General features: G+C 33.5%; 1 long non-coding RNA gene across 1 annotated transcript; it reads left to right on the top strand.

Annotated features, from left to right (window-relative positions):
* The first annotated feature begins 846 nt into the window (after positions 1–846).
* On the top strand, positions 847–4502 carry LOC133183815 (uncharacterized). The gene is made up of 4 exons (XR_009720737.1): positions 847–1244; positions 2664–3107; positions 3276–3360; positions 3466–4502. It is a non-coding gene; the product is annotated as an uncharacterized LOC133183815 (long non-coding RNA).
* The last annotated feature ends 4280 nt before the right edge of the window (positions 4503–8782 follow it).

Consider the following 8782-nt stretch of genomic DNA (forward strand, 5'->3'; position numbering starts at 1 on the left):
CCCCCACTCTCAGCACATCTTTTGTACAGTAATAGTTTTTTGTTGTGTTGTTTTTGATTTGTCTAATCTTCTCTGTTTTCTCTTTGCCGGGACCTCATCGTTGGAGATGGTGGAATAGGACTTGGAGGCGGCTGGGCATATTGGATCGGAACAGCATCCCAACAACGCTGGAATGGATGTTTTTGTTATGTTGTTTTGTTTTTATTATGTTAATGTTAGGTTTTTTTGTTATCTTAGTTATTTGTTATAGTTCTTGCTTTGTTACTGTTGTTAGTTGTAAGTTATTTGTTTATTTTTAGATAATATTATTTATCTAATGTTTATTTTGTTAGTTTTGTTCATTATATTAGTTATTTGTTACGTTGTGTTTTTTTTGTTAGACATTTGTTAATTCAAGTTTTGATTGTACTTTGTTATGTTGATTTAGTAAGTTAAGTATTTTGTTATAATTGTTATTAGTATAATCTTTTTGTTGTTGTTATGATTATGTTATTTGTTATTGTTATGAGTTTAAGTTATTTGTTTTTGTTATGAGTGCTAGTTATTTGTTATTGGTATAAAGTATTAAGTATTTGTTATTGTGTTTTAATTGTTATGAGTTTAAGCTATTTGTTATTGTTATGAGTTTTCGTTATTTATGAGTTTTAGTTATTTGTTATGAGTTTTAGTTATTTGTTATGCGTTTTAGTTATTTGTTATTGTTATGTCAGTATAATTAAGGTATTTGTTATTGGTATGTAAGTATTAGGTATTTGTTAATGGTATGTCAGTATTAGTTATTTGTTATTGGTATGTATATTAGTATTAATTTAGTTATTTATTGATGGTATCAGTATTAAGCATGTTTCTAATGTTCTTTGTTGTATTTTGCAGTGATATCTACATTTCAGTTTTGATTGAAAAAGACAACAGGACATGGTGGAAATGGAATATGCATGTCTGATGGACAATCAATCTCCAAGATGTGGAAACAGCAGCTGCACTCAACAGAACTTAATGAAAACAACTGGAGGTGCAAGGCTGATAGATGTTGATCTTCCAAGATGTGGAACAGCAGCTGGAACCAACAGGACTTGGTGGAAACAACTGGAGGAGACATGCCTGATGGACGTTGACTTCCAAGATGTGGAAACAGCAGCTGCGGCCAACAGGACTTGGTGGAAACAAATGGAGGAGGACAAGCCTGATGGATGTTACCCCCCCCCTTTCAAGACATTTCACAGCAGATAACTGACACTGATCAGGTATGTGACATTAAATCATGATCCAAGATTACTAGTATCTTATTAATAAAAAGTTCCAAATTACAAAGGCTATAATTTAGAATAAATTAACATATCTTAGCTAACCGTAATATTTTCCTAGGATTTGTTAAGAATTTCACTGGGGATTCAAAAAAACTTTGCTATATCCATGAATCCACTATATCAGTGTACGTACTAAATGAGTTTTACTGAACACTGCATCAGAATTTAATTGGAATTAGCTTTGCTTAGCATGATTCATATGGAGCTGATGCAAAATAATTTGATAGGCAGTTAATTTGAATTATATACTAATTCACTTTAAATTTTCCAAGTGAATGTGGTTCAAGTTGAATTCGCAGTAACTTGCATTTTATTGGAATTAAACCACCTGTGTGAACAGGGCATAAATTGTGTAGATTCTGTCAGACATGTGAGGAAACAATTTTTCATATTTCATGTGGGATTCCCACACTGGGAATGCCAGAGGGTTCAGGAACATATAATTTCTTTGAAGCTTATAATCAGGTCAAGTACACTACCTATTATGGAAGGTATTTTTCATCACGTGACGATATTTTTTGTCAATCCATTCTCCAATCAATTGAGTGTGTTAGGTTGCAAAGCATAACGGTCTACTATGTGTTAACTATTTAAGAGCTACATGTGGTTTTTGTCATTATAGTGCATATTTACTTGGTCACTGGAAAAACTGTACAACTTCTTTTTCATTTTATATTGGCTGAAATTGATAGATTATATACCAAAGACAATGTTCCATGCTCACATTGAATATTGAAGATGTATTAGATTAAAAGTTACGTCAAATACTGTCTAAACTCTTTGACATTACATTGTCATACATACATAATGCATACATTGAATATATTTTGAAAATAATGAAAACAAAAATTGCACACTGGTGTATTGATGTTTAGATGTAAGAAAAATATCTTAAATACAAGTTATTACTTTTGACATACATGAATAGATATATGTAGATACACAAATGCATTCAATGACAGAAAAGTATGCTTAATTCTTGTTAAAAATGTCAACAAAAAGCATCTAGATTTTTCATTAAGCCAGTACTACTCTTATGAAAATCAAAAAGAAATCATTTTAAGTGGCAAATAAGTACTATTTTTAAGATAGCATTAGAATATATGTTCATAGTACTATTACGTCAATATACTACGTTTGTACAATATGAAATTCAGTGTTTACTACTGTCCTTGTCAATCTAACCTGGAACTAAAGATGCTTGATATATGTATGAATTAAAGCAGAAGAAATCCCATGTTCAAAACCATTTTCATTTTTGTGTAACTTTGAAAGAAAAAGAATTGAATTGTTTGATATGTGCATGAATGCTTACCCTGACTTTGGGAATTACCTTACTTTTACTCTCATTTTCAGATGTTTTTGTGAACGTGCATTTTGCTGGAAAACGAATCTGACATATGCCAATTGCACCTTGAGATTTTAACCAGATAGAGAAAAAATTGATGAGCTTTCACTTAAGGGGTGTCCCATCCTTCAATGAAAATTAGGGGAGAAGCTGTGTGAGAAAACATTAACTTTGTCACCTATAGGAATTAAATACATGTATTAGTGGACTGTACCCAGACTGATGGATGTTGATCCTCTTAAATGTGGAAATGAGCTTCTACACCAAACAGGAATTGGTGGGAAAACCTGGAAAAGACAAGACTGATGGATGTTGACCCTCTAAGATGTGGAAATGAACAGCCACAGTCAGATGTACAGGAATTGGTGGAAGCAACTAGAAAAGACGAGACTGATGGATGATGACCTTCCCAACATCAAGACTTATCCCTGTGGAGAACTGTCACTGATCAGGTATGTGACATAATCAATGATCCAACATCTTTTTTTGAAAAAGTACAGCAAAAAGATATCATCTTAGCTAGAGCATTATAATGTTTCACTTAGATATATGTCTGTTAATATTCTTTTATTAATTTCTGTTTATACTTAGATGCTGAAGTATTAACTTCTATGTTATAGTGTGCTTTGATGGCAGTACCCAGTAGGAGACTCAGTTAAAGTCATGTGGATGTGCTTGACATTATGAATGACAAGGAGCCCTCAGGTATGGAAATAAGTCACCCAAGTATGCCATTCTGTAAGACTCTGTTCTTCATTTTACTTCATTGATCCTATTGGTTAATTACCTTTTTTTCTCCTTCATTGACAGAATAAAAGTATTGAAGAGGCATATCCTTGTGATCGCATGTGGAGAAAGACAAAGATAGATGACCATGTAGAATTAGCCAGATTATTTGGCATAGACAAGCACATCTAGTTTACAATGTTATAATCCAAAACAATTTTTTTTGAAACACTTGTTTTGGAAATGGGTGTCTGAGTAATGTAAGAGGGTATGGGGTCACCCACTCAGACACGTGGGTTTTCTCCGGGGGCTCCGGTTTCCTCCCACACTGACCCCATTCTTTTTCTCTGTGCCAATGTACATATCTTTTATTATCTATTGTTTTGCTCTCATGTTATTTTATGTAATTTGTTATATTTTATATTATAAAATGTTTAGATGAAGTAGTTGAAAGCTAGTTGTAAGTAGACCTTGTCGATACCCTGGGGCATTACTGGTTGGAACTTCGTGGATCCTTGGCCGCTACGGTTGCCAGGCTGGCCTGGGGAGGAGGGGTTGAAAACGCAACTAGTTGTAGGCTGCTTTGTCTTTAATAATCTGTTTTCATTTGATCTAAAATCAAAAAATCGTATATGTTGCAGATATAATGATTGTTAAATATTAAATTAGTATTCCTTGAATGTACAAATTCTGTCAGCTACTGTACCAGTAATAATTTGTATAGTCAACTCCGATTATTAGCTTATTGTGAAATTGAAAGCATTATATACTGACTAAATCTTCAGTAAAAGTAATTGATTATAAATTTTGATGTGAAATTATTATTTGTATTTAATAATGTTAAGTAATGGGATTTGAACATGTTAAATTGTGATCTGTTGATGTTAAATTGTGATTAATTTGAAGGTCAAATTGTACATGATTTGTTTATGTAAAATAGTGATTAGTGAATGTTTGTGAATTTAATGTCTGATTTCATTGTGCAAAAAAAGAAAACAAAACAAACAAAAAAAAAGCCAGGAAAAAAACAAGAAAAGACAAAAAAAAAGAAAAGAAAGAAAAAACATAGTAACAAAAAAAAAACAACAACAAAAAAAAACAACAAAAAAAACAAAAAAACAAAAAAAAAGAAAGAAAGAAAGAAAACAAAGAAAAACAGATTTGAAAGAAAAGAATATATATAAAGGAGCAAAACAAAAAGGCACAAAACTTTTAATGCTGCCTGCTTGAATTAACATATTTGCATGTTTTTTCAAGCAGAAGGTTCCAAGCCCTTAAAAGCAGAGGAGAAGTTTTGGTATCTTATGACATATTGACATTACTGAACGTATGCCAAAGAAGATGGGCAGACAATGAAAAGCAGAATACCTACAGTGCAGCAAACATGAAGGTAAAAAAATTAAATCTCAATTATAACAAAATTTTCTTTGATATTTCATCTAACATAGTATACTTTATGTAAAATCTCTACAATTTGCAAAAAATCTCACAAAGATTGAAATTATTTGCTTATAAAATAGCATACACACACTAAAGAGGTCAAAAAGGATCATTATCTCATACTATATTACACAACTTTTCAATATGAATGGGTCTTTGCTTCATTTTTTGAAAGTTTATCCTCAAAGTTTGCATTAAACTATACATTTTTTGGTGAACAAAAACATGGAGCAAAGACCCATTATCTCTTAAATATACACTTTTATGACACAAAATTTGTATCTTTCTGAGAAATATTCGGAGACCATTTAGTTAAGAGTCATATCACAAACATGATCTAAATGCCGCTATTCATCAGGAGTTGTGTAGCATAGTGGTTAGCATGTTAATCTCAAAGACAATTGATACCTAGGATTTTTATTGCTAGGATTAGAAATTATAACCCACAAATACCACACTATTTTGTATTGAATTCCATATACATGTACAACATCCGACTGCTCACTGCTTTTTTTAGGTCACTTGAGTCACTCAGGTGACCTATTGCTATCCGTTCTCGGCGTGCGTCGTGTGTTAACATTTGAACATTTTTAGCTTCTTCTCTGAAACCGCTTAACCAATTTCAACCAAATTTGGCATATAGCATCTATGGGTGAAGGGGAACAAAAATTGTGAATTTCATGGTCCCTGCCCCCCTGGGGCCTGAGGGGTGGGGCTAAAACCACCAAAAATAATGCAATCTTTAAAAATCTTCTTCTTTACTCCTGGACATCAAGCAGTCAAACTGTTGGCATCATTGTAATAAGCATTGAGCCTTCTACCAACATTGTGAAATTCATGGCCCCAGGATCAGGGGTTCTGGCCCCAGGGTTGGGCTATATAGATCATATAGTGAAAGTGCATTATTTCTTCGAAAATCTTCTTGTCTGCTCCTGGGTGTTAAATTAAGTAACTAAGTACAAAGTTATGAAGAGCAAGAGTGCCTCTTCCAAAATTGTGAAATTCATGGCCCCAGGATCAGGGGTTCTGGTGTTAGGGCGGGGCTCTATTGATTATATAGTGAAAATGCATTAATTCTTTGAAAATCTTCTTCTCTGCTCCTGGATATTTAATAAAGTAACTAAGTACATAGTTATAATGAGCAAGAGTACTTTCTCCAAAATCGTGAATTTCATGGCCCCAGGGTAAGGGGTTCTGGTGTTAGGGCAGGGCTCTATTGATTATATAGTGAAAATGCATTAATTTTTTGAAAATCTTCTTCTCTGCTCCTGAGTATTAAATAAAGTAACTAAGCACATAGTTATGATGAGCAAGAGTGCCTCTTCCAAAATTGTGAAATTCATGGCCCCAGGGTCAGGGGTTCTGGTGTTAGGGCGGGGCTCTACTGATTATTATATAGTGAAAATGCATTAATTCTTTGAAAATCTTCTTCTCTGCTCCTGGATATTTAATAAAGTAACTAAGTACATAGTTATGATGAGCAAGAGTACTTCCTCCAAAATTGTGAAATTCATGGCCCCAGGGTCAGGGGTTCTGGTGTTAAGGCGGGGCTCTATTGATTATATAGTGAAAATGCATTAATTCTTTGAAAATCTTCCATGAAATTTAAGGTGATAAATTAAGTACATAGTTATGACGAGGAGGTGGGCCTCTTCCAGAATTATGAAAGCCATGGCCCCTGGGTCAGGGGTTCTGGTGTTAGGGTGGGGCTCTATTGATTATATAGTGAAAATGCATTAATTCTTTGAAAATCTTCTTCTCAGTGCTCCTGGGTATTATTTAAACAAACTAAGTGCATGGTTATGATGCATAAGGGTGCCTTTTCAAAAATTGTGAATTTCATGGCCCCAGAGTCAGGGGTTCTGGTGTTAGGGTGGGGCTCTATTGATTATATAGTGAAAATGCATTAATTCTTTGAAAATCTTCTTCTCTGCTCCTGGATATTTAATAAAGTAACTTAAAGTACATAGTTATGATGAGCAAGAGTACTTCCTCCAAAATCGTGAAATTCATGGCCCCAGGGTCAGGGGTTCTGGTGTTAAGGCGGGGCTCTACTGATTATATAGTGAAAATGCATTAATTCTTTGAAAATCTTCCATGAAATTTAAGGTGATAAATTAAGTACATAGTTATGACGAGGAGGTGGGCCTCTTCCAGAATTATGAAAGCCATGGCCCCTGGGTCAGGGGTTCTGGTGTTAGGGTGGGGCTCTATTGATTATATAGTGAAAATGCATTAATTCTTTGAAAATCTTCTTCTATGCTCCTGGGTATTATTTAAACAAACTAAGTGCATGATTATGATAGGCAAGGATGCCTCTTCCAAAATATTTAAATATATGGCCTCAGTTTTTGGGGTTCTTGAGGAGGGGGGGGGGGGGTCTCTATTGATTATATAGTGAAAAAGCATTAATTCTATTAATTAATCATTATATAATTAATCTTGTCTGCTCCTTAGTGTTGAGCTGATAAATAAATTGCTTAGCTATGATGGGAATGGGAGCTTTGAACAGAATTTTTAAATCTTGTGGACCTAGGGTCAGGGGTTCTGGCATAATGAGGGGGGGGGGGGGGCTTTTGATAATATAGTGGAAAAGTGTTAATTCATTGAAGTCCATAGTTCTGATGATGAGGGTGACTCTTCCAAATTTGTAAATTTCTTGACCCTTGGTCTTGGGTTCTGGTGTTAGGGTAAGGCTTTGTTGAATCTGTAGTGAAAATGCATTGTACCTGTGAAATTCATCTCTGCTTCTGGGCATATCGGAAGCAAACTGAGTAAAAGTTTAAATGATATAAGTAAGCGTATTTCTACCAGATTTTTGAACATCTGGACCATTTGTCTAAGCATTCTGGTCCTGGGCAGGGCTCTATTAGTTTGTTTTCTACTGAGAGAAGTTATTCCCCTTTTCTATTCACCTTTGATAATTAATCACTGTAAATAATGTATTTGAAAGGTTAATAGAATAAGATAATTATGCAAGAATGTTTATCGTATAATTCAAAAAGTACTTTCTTAGTTTTAATAATCAGGTAGACCTGTAAGTTATAGATAAATAAAAATGAGACAAAAATAACTTATCTTATTAAAAGTTCTGCAAAGGTCATAAGAGAGGTCAATGCTAGATGTCTTAATATGGGTTCAAAAATAGTACAGAAGCACTAATAGTTTGTTAATAGTCTGCATGGTGGTAGTGTTAAGTGGGGGACAGATTAGAACTCAATTAATTTATGAGTTGATAATACTAGACTAATTATTTTGTTGATCCTGATCTTCCTACTTCTCTTGCTTTAGGGTAACAAAGCTTCATCTATCAGTGTATTTAACTTCTAAATTGTTGTATTATAGTCAGGTGACCGTTAAGACCCTTGGGCCTCTTGTTTTAATTTGCATTATTATGCCTTTTTTTGGCATTGCATTTGCAGGAAAATAATTCAATAGCTTTTTTTAACAAGTAAGGTGGGGGGGGGGGGGGGGGGATGGTAAAAGTGTATATAATGTCAGATAAAACTGGGGGCCAAACTTTTAGTAGAATCTTTGGGTAAAATTTCTTGATATATGTATTTATATGAGAAATACTTTTGAAAATTATATTACAAGGCATTTTACTATATTTAAAAACAAATTAATTCTGGTTATAATGCAGTATTTTATTGGAAAAAATTTTTACTTTATATCATATAATATTGGTTGCCTACGTCTCAATTACTTGAGTCAAAAATGTATCGATCCGCCTGATGTTACATGTACATATAAATTTTGTACAGTTTGAAGTAATTTTTTAAGGGCAATAATCTTTTTTTTCTTACACTAAATGAATGAAATTAAATTATAAGGAATGAATTTAATAGCTACCCAATTTATACCTTATAAACTGGGTTGGAACAGTTTATGCTTTTCTAGAAACCTCTTGGCGGTTTATAAAGCGTAAACTTAACTGTTCCAACCCAGTTTATACTGTATA

Source organism: Saccostrea echinata, unplaced genomic scaffold, assembly GCF_033153115.1.
Source record: "Saccostrea echinata isolate AGI-Se365-2 ecotype Australia unplaced genomic scaffold, CSIRO_AGI_Sech_v1 ptg000009l, whole genome shotgun sequence".
Lineage (NCBI taxonomy): Eukaryota > Metazoa > Mollusca > Bivalvia > Ostreida > Ostreidae > Saccostrea > Saccostrea echinata.